Below are 19,273 nucleotides of genomic sequence, written 5' to 3' on the forward strand. Positions count from 1 at the left end.
TGCTCTTTCCAAGAGCCAGTACAGACTCGATGGGTCGAATGGCCTCCTTCTGCATTGTAAATTCTATGATTCTGATCGGATAGGGGACAAAGAGCTCTATCCCACAGATGGAGGATTTGCATGGAAAAGGTTCTTCCGAATCGAACTTTTAAGGCAAAGGCCTGGCTTGTGGCAAGGGGATTTGAAGAAAACGTAGAAGATCAGGATTTAGGGGTAGATTCACCTCCGGCAGGAAAGGTTATTTTAAAGATCTTTTTGGCTCTATGAGCCACAAAGGCATTGGAATGCAAATCTATAGATATAAAAGCTGCCTTTTAGCAGGGGCATCAGCTCCAGAGAGACATTTTTCTCTGTCCTCCGAAAGAGGCAGCTAACACAGAAGGGGAACTCTGGAAGTTGAACAAATGTGTACATGGATTGAATGAAATGAAATGAAAATCGCTTATTGTCACGAGTAGGCTTCAATGAAGTTACTGTGAAAAGCCCCTAGTCACCACATTCCGGCACCTGTTCGGGGAGGCTGGTACAGGAATTGAACCATGCTGCTGGCCTGCCTTGGTCTGCTTTAAAAGCCAGCGATTTAGCCCAGTGTGCTAAACCAGCCCCTGATGTGTCTAGAGTCTGGTACCTTTCGGAAAGGTCAGTTTTGTTAAAGTTAAGCTGTTGCCAGTTGAGAGCAGATCCGGCAATGTTTTACTGGCACTATAAAGGAAATCTTTCTGGCATCTTTATGATGCATGTCGATGATTTTTTGTGGGGTGGGACCACTGATTTAGAAGCTATTGTAATCTCTGGTTTCAGGAAAGAATTCAGGGTTGGAAGTCAGACTTCCGGTGAATTTAAATATATTGGACTGGTAATCGGACAGACTAAGTTAGGGGCAACTTTATGTCAGCAATCATATTTGGAAAGCATCAGCCCAATAGCAATTAGTCATGGCCGGGTTTCACAAAAAGGTGCAATGGTTTCAAAGATCGAAAAAGAGCAACTGCGTAGCTTAACTGAAAGATGGCTGGGAATCTGAATTGGTTAGGTGGCTAGACGAGGCTGGACGTGAGTTTTGATGTCTTAGAGTTGAGTACAAAAATGAATGATCCCAAAGTGGAAGGCATAATACGAGCAAATAAAGCGTTGGTCAAACTAAAAATGCAGGAGTGTGTTCTGAGGCTCCTGGTTTTAGGTGACCTTAGGCACTTGATACTCATAGTTTATAGTGCTGTGTCCTATGCAAATTTATGTGATGGGGTTTCAAGCACAGGAGGTTTTATAATTTTTCTTTTGGGGAACAATGGCAAATGTTGCCCTCTCGTGTGGGAAACAAAGAAAATAAGGAGAGTGATCAAAAACACTTTGGCTGCTGAGACATTAAGCCTTGTAGAGGCAGTGGATATGGCCTTTTATATATCTGAGATATTGACAGAAATTTTGGGATTCGGGGATTTGGGTAATATACTGAATGAATGTCACATTGACATTAAATCCCTGTGGGAGAATGTGCACTCTACAAAACGTGTCAATGAAAAAAGGTTAAGGATAGACATTGCAAGTTTGAAGTAGATGTTGGACAGAGGGAAAATAGCAAAAATTAAATGAGTCGACAGTAGCGATCAATTGTTTTACAAACTGTTTTACAAATTGAGGGGCTAGCTCACAGAAACTTTTGGATATTGTTCATGACGAGAAGGGGGGAATTGCGTGTGTGTTTTTGCGTTTCTTGTAATTTTATTTTCACCTAATTATTATTTTTTCTCCAAGGAAGGGGAGACGGTTAAGTAATGGGTTCAGAGACATTCCAATTAGTTGTCTCATTTATGTTAAGTATCCAATAATTGACACTGATTATGTAAAGAGGCTTCAGGTGGCCTTTGTGTCAGATGATGTGATGTGAGAGTTTTGTGCAGAGTCTGTTGAAGGAAATTAAAGGTGTTTGTGGAAAAGGAGCTAAACGTCTAACAGGCAGGTACCGCCATTGTCGCAACCTGCAAGACAGCCATCTTTCTGCACACCCCAATGACAACTCATTTGGCCCCTGATTCTGCAGAGTGACACCGACCATACGGGTGCCGCCACCCACCACTCCCACACCCCACAGTCCGTTATACCAACACCCCCCCCCCCCCAAACGTTCAGCACCACCGGCAGGGTATCACGCGGCCCACCCAAGAGCAATGCCCACAGTAGCTCCAAAGGTGGGGTCGCTGGACGGGGGCCGCAAAGTGTACCACTGGAAAGGGTAGTGCCAGCCGAAGGTACCCCGGCAGCAGGGATGGGCGCCAGGGCCAGAGGCTTGTACGGGGCCAGGCACCAACTGGGCCTGGGGTACAGAGAGGAGGGTGGGAGGGGGAAATGAGGGGCAGAATCTGCAGTGCCAACCAGGGCCACCATGTAGCCTGTTGGACCTGGTTGAGCAGAGGGGTATGCACCATGTTAACATGTCGGCCTTTCACTCCCTGCAGACAATGGATATTGGAATTCAACCAGCAATGATGGCCTTCCTCCTAGTTGCCTCAGCCCTGGGGAATGCCCTGTTGCTGTGCGAGCTGGAGCTACTCGAGTAAGAGGAAGCTGCAGCAGTGGAACATGCAGCAACAGAACAGGAGACTGCTGGTGAGGATGGAGAGCCAGCCGCCATCCAACAGGCTGAGGAGGAAGTGCAAAGGAGGCGCCACATGAGGCCGCGCATGTACTGGCAACACCGCCGGACCGGGCATGCCGAAGACTCTGGCTGAGCAGGGAACAGTGCAACATATCTGTCAGATCATGGCACACCTGGCATCATGGGGGGTATAGGAGAGGACACTGTCAAGGTGATAGTCGCCCTGAACTTCTACACCACGGGGTCCTCCCAGGCATTGAGTGGGGACCTGTCCATGATCTCACAGAGATAGATGCACAGGTGGATCCATGCCATCGCGGAGGCCCAATATGCCCAGTCAACACAATACATCCATTTCAATGTGGACCGAACTACCAGGATGTCTGGGCAGCAGGTTCTGTCACCATTGCCGATAGCCCCGGGTCCAAGAGGTGATCAATGTGATGCATGTCCCCCTACAAGTACCTGCAGATGACAGACCGCTCTACACAAACCGAAAGGCGTTCCACTCGATGAACATGCAGCTGGTGTGTGACCATCAGATGCACATCATGCACGTCTGCGCCCTGTACCCGGGCAGTGGGCATCACACTTTCATCCTGGTGCACACAACGATTCCTGGCCAATTCAAGGCACATCCCCAGCTGGGAGGTTGGCTCCTGGGCGACAGGGGTTATCCACTGCAGTCATAGCTGATGACACCTGTCTGAATGCTACAAACTCACACGGATTTCCACAACAATGAAGCCTATGCAGCGACCAGGGGCGTGATCAAGCGGTGCTTCAGCCTCCTGAAGATATGGTTCAGGTGCCTGGGCCGCTCTGGGGGGGGCCCTCCAGTATGACGCTGGGAAGGTCACCCGCAACACGGCAGCAGAGGGGACAACATGCTGGAGGAGAAGTCCTCATCCGACGAGGAGGATGCAGGGGAGGGCAAGGATGGGCAAGACACGGGGCCCGAGCAGGCAATCCGACGTGTGCGCGAAGGCCAACATGTACAGGATGCTCTGATCGCTTCCAGGTTCACCGCCTGGGGGGATACTGGCCAGGGGCGTGGACACTGCATCCCACCCGCAACCCTCGGCCAACCAAACACCCCCCCCCCCCCCACCTCGCCAGCAACGCCCTCCGTGATACCGACCTGTCGTACTACAGGAGTGCAGGCCCTGGGTTGGCAGTAACAGCGGGTCTGCCCCAGGGGATTGAGGATGTTCACAACCTGCTCTGCAATGAGCTTTGGTGCTCCACATCGTTTGATAAGGTCTGACATCGGCCCACGGTAGCACTGTTCATGTAGATGATCTCTGCATGCGTGCTAGACATTCCATCATACAATTCCATCGCATCCCTGGGGTGGGAACATGGGGACAGTGAGGGAAGGGACAGTGGAGCGGTGAGCGCTGGCTGAACTGATGTCCATAAGCCAAGCCCAACCCCCAATGTCTGCCAGACCAGCCCACCCCTCACAGCCATCTGACAGAGCACTGAGGCAGGTTGTAGGTTGTAATAGTGTGAACAGGTGTTTAATGTGACAACATATATTCAGATATGTGCCATCACTAAATTGTGCCCTGCACCCGGGCCACCCTAACTGGTGTGTAACCTTCTGGCCTTACGGGCCCGAATGCTACGGTGGATCCCCAGATGGTACATCAGGAGTAGAGGTGGCCTGTTGCGATTCCTGCCCTGTGACCTGGGTCCCTGTTGGCGGCTGTCTTCTGGGGCGACCAGACCTGGATGGTCCCAGCTGCTGCTCCAGTGTCCCAGGCAGCCTGGTACCACCTGTTCTGCCCGCTGTCCACCAGATGCACCAGGGACAGGAAGGATGGGGAGGGGAGGGGAGTCTGAGGTGTTGCGGTGTTCCAGCACCTCCCCTGCATTAGTCATCGGCACAGGCTCCATTACCTCCTCTTCCCTCAGGATGTCCGGTGGCCCCCAGAGTACTCCATGGGTCGGAGCTATCCCTTGAGGCTCCCTCACCACCTACTACTGTCAGTCCTGAAGGCCCGCTGCCATCCTGGCCAGGGTCTGCTTGCTCCTGGCCATGGAGCACCAGGTGTGGACCACCTCTGTCTGGAACTGCACCATCTCCCTCTGCATCTGTGCCACATTGACTAGCGCCTGGGCAATGTCGTCGAAATGTTCAGCCATGGCCCGCTGTGACTGGGCCATGCTCAGCAGCGCCGCTGCAATGTACCCTGGCACTTGGCTGCCTGTGAGAGGGCAGCCCTGTCCTGGGCCTCAATCACGGCCTGCACAAAAAGCCCGAGGCCTTGGACATGCTGATTGTTAGCTGCAACCTTTGCCCCCAAGGCCTCCACCCCGGATGCCACCCATGCAGTTTTGGCCTGAGTGACATGCATGACCAGCACCACCTCCTGCTGCTGCACATGGATGGACTCCTCTACCTGCGCCTGCAGATGCTGGATGCTCGCCAACAACCCCTCATGTAGTCCCTGGCTGTGCGACTGCACCTCAGCGTTCGATGGGACTGTTCGTTTCAGAAGCCCGAAACCCGTCTAAATGGCAGCCAGTCCCTGGGGTCAGCTTGCCCTTCAACCATTCGGCCCCTCGAGAGTTCCTACCTCCACCTGATGTACAGGAGCATCTGTGTGGTGAGCACCCGATAGTGTTCCAGGAACCTCTTCACTAAGGTGCCCAACCGAAGTGAGTGTCTCTGGGATGGTGGAGGGTGTTGGAGACAGCAGTGACGGGAAATCAGTGTCAACGTCAGACTCGAGCTCTGGGGTGTCCTGGGTTTCGACCATATGGGTCACCTCCATGTCAGTTCCGTCATCGCTGCTTGGCTCCCGGGGTTGTGGCTGTGGCTGGGGGTGGGGAACACCAAAAGGGCCCACTCCATCACCAGCGGATCCTGCAAGACACAGGACAAGACGCATAATTAAACTGCGAGGGACAGGTGGTAGTGGGGGTGGTGTGGGGGTGATGGGGATGAAGGTGGTGTGGGGGTGAGGGCGATGTGGGGTTGAGGTATGGGGGGTGAGGGTGGTGTGAAGGTGGTTTGGGGGTGAGGGTGGTATGGGGTGAGCGTGGTGTGGGCGGTGGGGTTGGTGTGGGAGTGAGGGTGGTATGGGGTGAGGGTGGTAGGGGGTGAGCATGGTGTGGGGATGGTATGAAGGTGGTGTGGGGGTGAGGGTGAGTGTGGTGTTAGAGGGTTCACACACATGGCACTGGGAACCGCAACTCAGGGGGTCTCACTTCCTCCCCCGTAGCCAATATCCACCCCGGTTACTGGTGTGTGGGACAGGCGTTGGTGCCAGGGACACAGTGCTGCCTACTCACCCTGGCCGTCTTGAGGAGGTTGTGCAGTTTTTATGGCACTGCAGGCTTGTCCGGATGGTGTTGCTTGTGTCGCTGACCGCCTCTGACACCTGCACCCAGGCACGGCGAACAGTGGTGGTTGGCAGCCTCCTCCTCGGGTTGAGGTACAGGTTGGCCGGCCTCTCCTCCATGTCGTTCAGGAGGGTCTCAAGCTCACCGTTGGTGAGTCAAGTGGCCACTCTTCTTGCTGCCATCTTATTGGCTGGGATGATGTGTGTGTGGGGAGTGAAGTGCGTATCTGCGGCTGCAGCTTCTCCTGAGTGTCAATTGCGAATCCGGCGATTCGGACACCGTTTCTCATTGGAATCGATGGTGTTCCACGTGACGCCGGCACTAGCCCCTTAACAGCAGCTGAATCGGTCCCGGTGTCCATGAATCCTGCCCCGCCGTCAACATTTAGTCTCAGGAACGGGCAACCCCGCTGGTGCGGTAGCACAGGTTAAATTCTGCTACAAATCATCAATATCTTGTCATACATACACTTTCCTTCTTCAGTCAAAGTAATTAAATTGGTTCTAATAAATATGCTTAAAGAACATAGTGGGCAGCACTGTGGCTTCACAGCACCAGGGTCCCAGGTTCAATTCCCTACTGGGTCACTGTTCTCCCCATGTCTGCGTGGGTTTCCTCCGGGTGCTCCGGTTCCCTCCCACAGTCCAAAAACGTGCAGGTTATGTGGATTGGCTATGCTAATTTGCCCTTAGTGTCCAAGAAATGTTCGGAGGGATAATTGGGTTCCGGGGATAGGGTGGAAGTGAGGGCTTAAGTGGGTCGGTGCAGACTCGATCGGCCGAATGGCCTCCTTCTGCACTGTATGTTCTATGTTCTAATATATAATACTGATCAGAGGTTCCAATATAGATCACTCTCATGGGAAGTATTGATACATACTTACAGGTAAAGTACAGCCTATGCATTTGCAGTATCATTTTATTTACCTTTTCTTGTTACATGACAATCATCAAATAAGATGGTCAAAAGGTATTTGTTTAAAAGGGTCGTCTATTTAACCATAATGTGACTCTTAGGCATTGATTCCTCCCTCAATACTTACTTTAATTGAGAAACTGCTGGCTAGTGTGACTACAGTTAATACATTCTAAGCACCATTTAATCAAAGTTGTATCTGACCCATTATTGCATTTGCAGATGTGAGCGCTTCACTCACAGGATCCACATTTGTTGAAATGTAAATGTTAATCTGCTGGTTTTAATGGTTTTAACCTTCGGGGACTTGGGTTGTGCACTGTTAAAAATGCTATTTAATATTGTCTGAATGGCAAGTTCCTTGGGGACAAAAGGGAGTGCCAGTGTTGCAGTTGAGCAGGGTTGATTCAAACAGTAAGAGACATCACAGCTAATCTGCAATGGGATCACAATAGTACAGTGTAGTGAAATTAGAAACCCATTCTGCAGTGATATTACAATGGAGCAATTTAGGGAAAACACAGCTGCGCTGTCACGACATCGCCGTAGCAATGAGTAATGGATGAGTTGAAATGTTCCCAAGTTCGAATCATTAATATGTCATGAAATCCATTGATCCTTGTGTCCCTGGGTGATAAATCAGCAGTCTGTGGAGACTGTAACATTTAATGTGCAAGATGTTCCAATCCTTGTTACATTGGTTCCTGTCTAGTAATAAGGGTGGTAGCTTCTGGGAGTGTTTTGATAGGTCACCAGATCAGTTCAAGTGTCAGTGAATAAGGTCTTTTTGAGGTAATCAGTTTTGGGAAGTCCGCCAGCCAAGTGCCACAGAGACAGGAACAGACAGAGCTCCAACTTCAGTTGAGTTAGAAGATTAGAGAAAGGGCTGCAGAGAGCTAAATATAAGAAAAGGGTGCTGGTGGGAAAATATACCCCTTTGGAGAAGTGGTGTTCTGCTTGGCATGGCCATAGATCTAAAAGTGTGCTTGTAAGCTAGTGTTGTTGGGAATCCAGGGAGAAGGTTGAAACCTTGCAAGGTGGATCTTTGTTAAAGCTGTCCAAGTGGGAGCAACGTTTGGAGAGAATTCCAAGGCAGAATCGTCAAAGGTAGAGATTAGAAACCCTCATGGGGAAGACAAAGTTTCAGTGAGATTGGTTGACCCATAGTGGGTGGCTTGTTGAGCAATGCATGGACTCTGCCTTGGCTGCACCTCTCGTTTGCTCTGGAATGTGGTGTGTCTGGCCACTGTAGGATTTTGGGTTTCATTGTATAAAATCCTTCTCATTAAAAATGCTAAGGTCCGAGTTATTCATTTCTAACACCAGGATCCTCATTTGTGCTTGACCCACAAGATATGAACAACTAGTATTATTGAACCAAATAGAATTAATTATGCAAGATTTTAGATATGCACAAAGCAGTGAAGACAACATAGATGTCCCACATCCCTCAAGTTTCTCAGAGTCCTTGAGCATTGCAAGTGCAGGCGATGCCTTTTCTTCTCTGCCTTTGAAGTGATTTTGAACAGTGTCCAGAAGAGTCATAGCCCAGAAGCCATGGCAACACTGTGCCAACTTCCGTAGGGCAGGGACTCACTTTGGTACCTGGGGGTGCAGGTTGCCGGGAGTGAGGGGGGGGGGGGGGGTAGTTGGGATGGTCTCCCTCTGTCACTGGCGGGTTGGGTACAGGCGGTTAAAATGAACGTGTTGCCGCAATTTCTGTTTATTTTCCAATACCTGCCGATTTTCCTGCCAAAGGCTTTTTTCAGAGAGATACATGATATAATTACTTTGTTCATATGGGGAGGGAAGGTGGCCAGAGTTAGAAAGGTGCTGCTACAGAGGGGAAGGCAGGCAGGGGGTTTTCAGAATGGAGGAGAGTTTGTGCAGGGGGTCGGGATTGAAAGCACTAGCAACAGAGCCGCTCCTAATGGCCCCGGGGAAATACTCAGGGAGTCCGGTAATAATAGCTTCATTGAGAATTTGGAGGCAGTTTTGCCAACACTTCGGGTTTGGGGGCAAGGTCAAGGGAAATGCCGATTCAGGGGAACCACAGATTTGAACCAGGGAGGTGGGATGGAAATTTTCAGAAATCGGAGGAGAAGGGGATTAAGACACTAAAAGATTTGTTTCTTAGGGGTTGGTTTGCAGGATTGAAGGAGCTGGAAGCAAAGTATGGGCTGGGGGAATTATTTAGATACATGCAGGTTTGGGATTTTGCCAGAAAGGAGATACAGAGCTTCCCGGTGGAGCCGGCCTCCACATTGCCAGAGGAGGTGCTGACGACAGGGGGACTGGAGAACAGGGTAGTGTCGGCGGTTTACGGAGCTATTTTGGAAGAGAAGACACCACTGGAAGGGATCAAAGCAAAGTGGGAGGAAGAGTTGGGAGAGGTTATAGTGGAGGGGGTCTGGTGTGAGGTGCTCCGGAGAGTAAATGCCTCCACCTCGTGTGCGAGGTTGGGGCTGATACAGCTGAAGATGGTACACAGAGCACACCTCACGAGGGCGAGGATGAGCCGATTCTTTGAAGGAGTAGAAGATGTGTGTGAATGTTGCGGGGGGTCCCGCTAATCACATTCATATGTTATGGTCCTGTCCAAAGTGAGAGGATTACTGGAAAGATGTTGGAATTCTTGACTCTTCAGAAGATTAAGTTTGAACTGAGAGGAAGGATGGAGGGGTTCTACAATTCATGGGCATTATTCATTGTGCACTTTCAAGAACTGGATAACATCGAACATTAGTTGGGGCGTGTGGGTGGGAGGATTGGGGGGGAGCTGTGTGTATTAATGCTGACTATGGGTGATTCCTGATTCCTTTTTGTCATTTGTTTGTGTGAACATGCGGGCTGATGTTTGGGGTTTGGTGGGAGGATGGGTTTGTTGTCGTTGTTATGGGGATTGACATATTTGTTACTGATTATTGTTTATTGTTGGTGGGTGTAAATTTGGGAGAAAATGTGAAAAAGGAGAATAAAAATATATATTTTTTAAAGTGTCAACAAAGATTTCCAAGCTTTTATTCCACTTCTCATTATTTCTCCTCTCTTATTTGAAAATAGTCCAAGTTCACCTCTTCCATTGGCTTAGGGATCACGTCATCTCCTGCCACCCCACTTCTGCAATCTCTGCTTCATTGGCTGTGAACTGAGATAAGGCTCCATCTCTTCCTTCCTTTCGCCCGAGAAGCTGACATTTCATTGCAAACAAATGCAACATCCTCTCGGTACTGATTATCAATGCATAAACAATGCTGTATCTCTTATCAGTACATAAAGGTTTCCTTCTGGTACCGATCGATTCAGCCAATGCATAATTTGTTTACACCTAAGATGTGATTCTAAGAGAAACCAAGTTTAGCCATTTCTTCACACAGAACTGCTAAATACAGACTCAGGCAAATTAAGATGTATGATAATTAAATGTATGTTTCCCACAACCAACAGCCTTTCTGTTCCCCCAACTAGCAGAAATTGAATCTGAACCAATAAAAAGTGGTTAAGGAATAGAATCCTAAGATGTTACAAAACTAACAACAAACTTAAAAAATTAGTAGAATTGTCAAAATCTTACACCGCAGTTCGCCTGTCCATTGACATCCATACCGTACCTACCCTGAGTGTTCAGGTGTGAGATAATGTTGTAAATTGTTTTTTCTCTCTGACCTTGTATGATAATGTTTATTTTTGTTTGTTCAAAACTCGTGGAAACTCGCTGGCTTTATTCTAAAACAGGTGCCTTGAATCTCAACCTTTATCTACTTTTAAAAATGTAATTTGTCCCGAACTGGATCTCTGCCAACACCTCAGCCTCTGGCCAAGGATCAGAGGAAGTAATATACTTCACTGATGCCACCAACTCAGCTGGAATGGTCAAATGAGCGACACATAGGCTGGGATTCTCCGACCCCGCGCCAGGTCGGAGAACCGCCGGGAGGGCGCGAGACTCGCGCCACGCCGACCCGACGCGGGCTCGCCGATTCTCCGGCGCCGATTTTCGGGTGCCCGCGGGATCGCCGCCACGCCGGTCGTGGGCCGTTGAAAGCACCCCCCAGGCGATTCTCTGGGCCTCGACAGGCCGAGTGCCCGCCGGGTTCGGCCGAGTCCTCCCCCCCCCCCCCCTCGGTGTGGTTTACGTATGGTCCCACCTGGAAGGACCTCAGAGTTCTCTCTGCAGGGGCCATCCTGGTGGGGCATGGGGATCCCACCCCGGGGGCGGGGGGGGGAGAGCTTCCACAGTGGTCTGGCCCACGATCGGGGCCTGCCGATCGACGGGCAGGCTAGTTCCGTGGGGGCCTATGTTCCTCCGCGCCAGGCCCCTGTAGGGTTCCGCCATATTGCCCGGGGGCCAGCACAGCTGGGAAACCACGTGCATGCGCGAACCCACGCCGGCCGTGGCGCGTATACGCAAACTCACGCCAGCTGTGGCGCCTGCGCGAACTTGCGCCAGCTTTCGGGCGCCGGAGCTGCGGAGACCACTCCGGCGCTGTACTAGCCCCCTAGGAAGGGGTGGATAGCTGCCAGGTGAGGCCCATTGACGCCAGAGTGGCTCGCACTACTTTTCACTCCAGCGCCAGAACTTTGCTGCAGGATTGGAAAATCCCGTCCATAATTGCTGAATGAAGTAGTAATACAATTGGGTGATCTCTGCTTTTTGTCTATCTCTCTAATAATAACAGATAATAGAAATAAATGGCAATAATGAAATTTCAATTGTAACTAATTTACTTTCAGAGGCCCGAAAATATACAACTTGAAGGTGTCATCTGAGAAGACGTTGTCAAGGTGGCCTCCATTTGTGGTGTATCATTCTATGAACTGTGTTGCAGCCTGTGAGTTATTTATTTGCTTATTGTAGGTGTGACCACTTACTCATGTTATGGGAGAGGTGTATTCAGAACCCCAAAATGTATCATGGTGTTCAACCAACCCCCACCTTTAATGGATTGTTGCTTTTGAAGCACACGGCTTGTTCCCCAGGTGTAGTAATACAATTATTCACGTGGCTTTTAAAACAAAACAATGTTTATTCCATGAACTCAAATTAACCTTTTGAATAAACATTGGATCTCTTAACACCCCTTACTTCAAAGATAACCCCGAAAATAATACACTACTTAATCCTGCAAACTGTTCCTTTACACATCCAAAACACTTAACAAATCCTTCAAACGGAAGCACATCAGATTTATATTAAATTCTGAGACCTTTTTACAATTCCGATTTCACCAAAGGATTACGAGATAGTCCTTCATGGCAGAGATCACCAGCAATGCAGCTCACAGCCACACCCAAGCTTTCTACAAACTGAAACTAAAACTCCCAAAAAGCAGTAGTGAGCTCAGCTCCCCCCACCCTCTGTACATTACCTCTGTAATATGATCAGCTTCATTTCTTAAAGGTACATTTCTTAAACATCCAATTCTTAAAGGCACTCTCACATGACACTCAGCATTTATAGTATTCAGTTATTTATTCCAAGATTAACACATTTTGAAAATGAAAGGTGTATGCCTGTGGACTGAACTGCAAAGAGGCAATTGGTGAGTGTTGTGAAGAGTTTGACAATAGCGTACCTCAGTTGCCCCACCCCCCCTTCCCCAACTGACCAGATGACAGAGTTCCAGTTCAAGACTTTTATTCAAGCTATAGCAGGGGAGCTAAACATCCACCATGTGGCTTGTCAGTTCTCAAAACAAAAGAACACAGTGGCAATTAAACCTTTAAAATTATCTTACAAGTAATTGAAATCTAACAATCAAAAGAGTGCATTTGTTTCAAATCATCTATGTCCATTCACAACTAATAATTCGGATTACATAATGTTTAACATGAGTCAAGTTATCCAATCACAATTTGGGCATGTATACTTAACTATATCACCAAGTATGTATTTTCTCTATTTATCTACTAATTTCCAGACATAGGTATGCGAGGAATATCTTTGACCAGTGGTGACCAAAACTCCCTTCCAGTTGTCCCTTGTTTTAATAGAGATGCAGCTGCACCATGTCCAATTGAATTTCCGTGTGCAGACTGTGAATAAAGCCTCCCCTTTAATTAAGCTCCCTGATGATTCTTGGACGTTATCTGTAGGCAACTTGAAACTCAGGCAGCTAACGCCATTTCAACCATTCTCTGTCTCTGCAGCCTGTGAGAATTCAGTAGTTAGCTGTTGTGTCATTCGGTCTTTTTAACCCTTTCAGTCCCCCCTTTTGGTTACCCAAACAGGCCAAATTAGCAGCTTAAGTTCCTCTCCACAAATCTCTTCCTTCTGAACAGCAGGCACGATAAATAAAACTTCAGATCCATACTCAACACGCAACCTGATCAGTGAAAGCTGCTACTTATTAACTATTTACATGCCACATCAATCTGGTCAATGATTTTAATTGCATTCTAATTGGTCTCAATGAGGTGGGACTAATAATTGATTATCTTAAGGAGTGCATAATCAATCTGCAATTGTTCTAATAGACTTCTCGAGGTGATGGTCATCTATTAATATAATTTCCCATGGTCCCCCAAATCAAATAAACTCAGGGATTCCATAGTCCCTTGACTGTACCACCACCCCCCCCCCCCCCCCCATTATTTATGGGACTATCCTTCTAATTAAAATGCATTACTGTTACTTATTGCTAAGATGAATTAATGTTTAGGTATCTCCCTTGCCCATTTGTTAGGATGGGGGAAATATGCTGTCATACCGCCATGATTGATATCTTGAGCCCGTTGTCTCAAAATCTAATTTAATTGGTGTTAAATCGGTTGGGTTGTGTTACGGGGATAGAGCGAAGGTGTGGGATTGGGTAGGGTGCTCTTTCCAAGGGTCGGTGCAGACTCGATGGGCCGAATGGCCTCCTTCTGCACTGATTCTATCAGTGACTGTTTTGGTCACGTTATTTGAAGGTTGCTATTATTCCTCTCTGGTTACTTGGAATAAGTTATTTTACTTTAAAAACAAAGAATAGAATAGTAAAGTTGCTTATAACCTTTAAATACATGACAATGCTTTAAAGTGATCGGTCTGCTAAATATAACACCGTACATATCAAAATTTTAAGAAATGAAGAGTTACAAATACTAATTACAGAACTTAATTTTAAAGCTACAGAATCAAAGATGCTTCTTTTCTCTCGCCCTTGAATGGGGTGGTCTGTGCAAAAGAAAATCCAACTTTATTTAGATTTCAGTATCCTCTTTCCATAATTTGTGTTAAACTCCATTACATTCCATAATCTATTGTAATTTGAATGTTATCTCTGAATAATTAGATGCACCGTTGCTTCGCAGCACCAGGGACCGAGGTGCAATTCTGACCTCGGGTGACTGTCTGTGTGGAGTTTGCACGTTCTCCCCGTGTGTGCGTGGGTTTCCTCCGGGTGCTCCGGTTTCCTCCGGGTGCTCCGGTTTCCTCCCACAATCCAAAGATGTGGTTAGGTGGGTTGGCCATGCCAAATTGCCCCTTAGTGTCTAAAGGCTAGGTGGGGTTACGGGGACAGGGTGGGGGTATAGGCCTAGGTGGGATGCTATTTTGGAGGGTTGGTGCAGACTCGATGGGCCAAATGGCCTCCTTCTGCACTGTAGGGATTTTGTGATGCCACTTTCTCAATGACACTCACCACCTGCAGATCACTCAATTTTATTCAAAATAACATCATGCATGGAGTTGCAATATTCTCCAGCTCTGTGTCCATCTTTTGGATAAAATTCACCATGTTTACTTACTGCCATGCCTTTAATTATTCCAATCCAAATAATTTACCCTTACACTTTAATTTTGCTTGTATTGACAGTTATTGGTGTGTTTGATTCTATCGCAATTGTTTCAAAATCAGTTCCTCTTTGGAGCATATGTCAGAGTCTGGATTATTTAAGGGTGCTGTTTCACTCTATTGTTAATTATTGTTAACCATTTCATGCCATGTTGTTGTCAAGCAGTGTGCCTGCCTGAGACTTGCTCTGCAATGCATAATTGCAAGTACTTCCAAAGCCTTCGAACATACAACATACAGTGCAGAACGAGGCTATTCGGCCCATCGAGTCTGCACCGACCCACTTCAGCCCTCACTTCCACCTTATCCCCTTAACCCAATAACCCCTCCTAATCTGTTTTTTGAAGTGGAGATGCCGGCGTTGGACTGGGGTAAGCACAGTAATAAGTCTTACAACACCAGGTTAAAGTCCAACATGTTTGTTTCAAACACTGGTTTTCGGAGCACTGCTCCTTCCTCAGGTGAATCTGAAATCAAAAAGGTGAACCTGAAATCATTCACCTGAGGAAGGAGCAGTGCTCCGAAAGCTAGTGTTTGAAACAAACATGTTGGACTTTAACCTGGTGTTGTAACACTTCTTACTGAACCTTTTGTTGGGCAATTTATCATGGTCAATCCACCTAACCTGCACGTCTTTGGACTGTGGGAGGAAATCGGTGCACCCGGAGGAAACCCACGCAGACACGGGGAGAACGTGCAGACTCCGCACAGACAGTGACCCAGCAGGGAATCAAACCTGGGACTATGGCGCTGTGAAGCCACAGGGCTATCCACTTGTGCTACCGTGCTGCCCACAGATGGGTCTATTTTGAATTAGTTTCCTGCATATTTGTTACTGACACACATTAATTACTCATCTTCACACTTATGCAGTGCCCCAAGTGTCACATCACACATTTGTGATCTCTTTGTGATCTTATCAAAAGATCTCAAAGTTATTACATATCTCTCCACCTATGGTCCAGATGCCTCGGGTGGCAGCCAGAGTCAAATTTTGCTCCCCCGCACAAAAAAGGCATAGTAGCCAAGGACACAAGCATCTCCTAGAGAAAGGTTATTAATTTAGTGTCCTCGTCTGTAATTTCCTTTTGCTAGAATGCAATTCAATACCTGATTGAAATATTCCATTGAATGGCACACATTATGCAAATTCCCATTTGATTTCCTGTCTCTATCTTTTACCCTCAAATATTTGATCCAACCCCTTTTGATACCTCCCACGTAATCTATCACAATCACAGCCCCAGAGAAATGTTGCTGTCCACTAAAATATCTTTATGCAGAAATCAAACATTTCAATTTGTTTCCAGGCATTAATGTGTTTTGATTGCTTGTTCTTTATCTTTGATGACATAATTTTAAAAAGTATCTTCCTCAGTCACACCATGCTTTTCACATTTCAGAATTGTTCCAAATTCAAACAACAATGTTGCTGCCTTTCAGATTTCCATTTATGTGTATTTCATCTCTTCCTCAAAAGAAACTTAGTTCTTATATCCACATGAACTACCTGAACTACGTGTATGTTTTTAAAAATTGTTTTTGTAAAATCTCTTTAAATGTCAGGTTTTTTTTTTCCATCATCGTCGTTCTCGTTATTCGTCAAATAAATTCCACTTTTCATTTCGTCCCATCTTGTTCGACTATCACCCGCCCTGTTCTTGGCTCTCCATTCACTCCGCCATAACCCATCGACAAACAGGATCACATCGCCTCCCTCTAATAATTATTTTCTTACCCTATTCACTTCCTCACCTCCCATCAGCACATCGCATACATGGTCCTTTCCCTCAATGTTCATATATCCCACTGGGAATGCAACCTCACACTCCTCTGTCCATTCTGCCTTTTGCAACTAATCACTAGATGCCTGTCCCCCTTTTCCCTAGATTGTGAATCGGACTGACTATTTTTGCGATGTCGGAAGTCCACAAATAGATTCACAAATTCTTGATGCTACTGCAAACCTTGCTCCCCTTACAGTTACCTGTAAAGCAAGCTGTGGTGAATTATATACCTCGTAATTCATACTGTATTGTATTGCATGTATTGTGTCCTTGTGGGCTCTGTATACAAGCCGTTGCGCGGCTCTGCCCATAGGGGGAGATGAGGAGTTTGTACTGGGCTCCACCCTTGGCTCCGCCCATGGCTCCTATAAAGTATAAAGCACTGCAGTCGTAAGCCTGCTCTCAGTTCATCTCGTTGCAGGCAGGCTCAGTTGTAAGACTATTAAAACCACGGTTTACTTCCAATCACGTGTCTTGTGAATTGATGGTCTCATCACAAGTCCAATAAATCCATTCTGTCCGTGCAGTATGTGAGAAGTCAGCAGCTTGTGTAATTCTGTCTTTTTGACCCTTTCAGTGAGTGTTTGTAATCCTACATAGTTAATTTGTTTCAGTGTGGAATAATGTTCTGAATGGAACCAAGTCATTTTCGAAAAGGTAGGAAGGCATCCAGTGAACAAGTCAAGACAAACTGCATTTGTAGACAACCTGGTGATTATACCATTGAGATCTGCAACATCAGAATGTCTCTCCATCTTTCTAAACCAGCAGCATCAATCTCCTCAAAAGCCCCTCTTGATAGAACATAGAACATAGAACACTACCGCGCAGTACGGGCCCTTCGGCCCTCGATGTTGCGCCGACCTGTGAAACCATCTGAAGCCTATCTGACCTACACTATTCCATTTTCATCCATATGTCTATCCAGTGACCACTTAAATGCCCTTAAAGTTGGCGAGTCTACTACTATTGCAGGCAGGGCGTTCCACACCCCTACTACTCTGAGTAAAGAAACTGCCTCTGACATCTGTCCTATATCTATCACCCCTCAATTTAAAGCTATGTCCCCTCGTGTTGGTCATCACCATCCGAGGAAAAAGACTCTCACTGTCCACCCTATCTAACCCTCTGACTATCTTATATGTCTCTATTAAGTCACCTCTCAGCCTGCTCCTCTCTAACGAAAGCAACCTCAAGTCCCTGAGCCTTTCCTCGTAAGACCTTCCCTCCATACCAGGCAACATCCTAGTAAATCTCCTCTGAACCCTTTCCAAAGCTTCCACATCCTTCCTATAATGTGGTGACCAGAACTGCACGCAGTACTCCAGGTGCAGCCGCACCAGAGTTATGTACAGCTGCAGCATGACCTTGTGGCTCCGAAACTCAATCCCCCTGCTGATAAAGGCTAGCACACCATATGCCTTCTTAACAGCCCTATTAACCTGGGTGGCAACTTTCAAGGATTTATGTACCTGGATGCCGAGATCTCTCTGTTCATCTACACTACCAAGAATCTTGCCATTAGCCCAGTACTCTGCATTCCTGTTACTCCTTCCAAAGTGAACCACCTCACACTTTTCCGCATTAAACTCCATCTGCCACCTCTCAGCCCAGCTCTGCAGCTTATCTATGTCCCTCTGTATCCTATAACATCCTTCAGCACTATCCACAACTCCACCGACCTTCGTGTCATCTGCAAATTTACTAACCCATCCTTCTACACCCTCTTCCAGGTCATTTATAAAAATGACAAACAGCAGTGGCCCCAAAACAGATCCTTGCGGTACACCACTAGTAACTGAACTCCAGGATGAACATTTGCCATCAACCACCACCCTCTGTCTTCTTTCAGCTAGCCAATTACTGATCCAAACCGCTAAATCACCTTCAATCCCATACTTCCTTATTTTCTGCAATAGTGGGGAACCTTATCAAACGCCTTACTGAAATCCATATACACCACATCAACCGCTTTACCCTGATCCACCTGTTTGGTCACCTTCTCAAAAAACTCAATAAGGTTTGTGAGGCATGACCTACCCTTCACAAAACCGTGTTGACTATCGCTAATCAACTTGCTCTTTTCAAGATGATTATAAACCCTATCTCTTATAACCTTTTCCAACATTTTACCCACAACCGAAGTAAGGCTCACAGGTCTATAATTACCAGGGTTGTCTCTACTCCCCTTCTTGAACAAGGGGACAACATTTGCTATCCTCCAGTCTTCCGGCACTATTCCTGTCGACAAAGACGACATAAAGATCAAGGACAAAGGCTCTGCAATCTCCTCCCTGGCTTCCCAGAGAATCCTAGGATACATCCCATCTGGCCCAGGGGACTTATCTATTTTGACATTTTCCAAAATTGCTAACACCGCCTCCTTTCGAACCTCAATTCCATCTAGCCTGGTCGACTGAACCTGAGTGTTCTCCTCGACAACATTGTCTTTCTCCAGTGTAAACACTGACGAAAAATATCCATTTAACGCTTCCCCTATCTCCTCTGATTCCACACACAACTTTCCACTACTATCCTTGATTGGCCCTAATCTTATTCTAGTCATTCTTTTGTTCCTGATATACCTATAGAAAGCCTTAGGGTTTTCCTTGATCCTATCCGCCAACGACTTTTCGTGTCCTCTCCTCGCTCTTCTTAACTCTCCCTTTAGGTCCTTCCTGGCTAACTTGTAACTCTCAAGTGCCCTAACTGAGCCTTCATGTCTCATCCTAACATAAGCCTTCTTCTTCCTCTTGACAAGTGCTTCAACTTCCTTAGTAAACCACGGTTCCCTTGCTCGACATCTTCCTCCCTGCCTGACAGGTACATACTTATCAAGGACA

Source organism: Scyliorhinus canicula, chromosome 2 (genome assembly GCF_902713615.1).
Source record: "Scyliorhinus canicula chromosome 2, sScyCan1.1, whole genome shotgun sequence".
In the NCBI taxonomy this organism is placed as follows: Eukaryota; Metazoa; Chordata; class Chondrichthyes; order Carcharhiniformes; family Scyliorhinidae; genus Scyliorhinus; species Scyliorhinus canicula.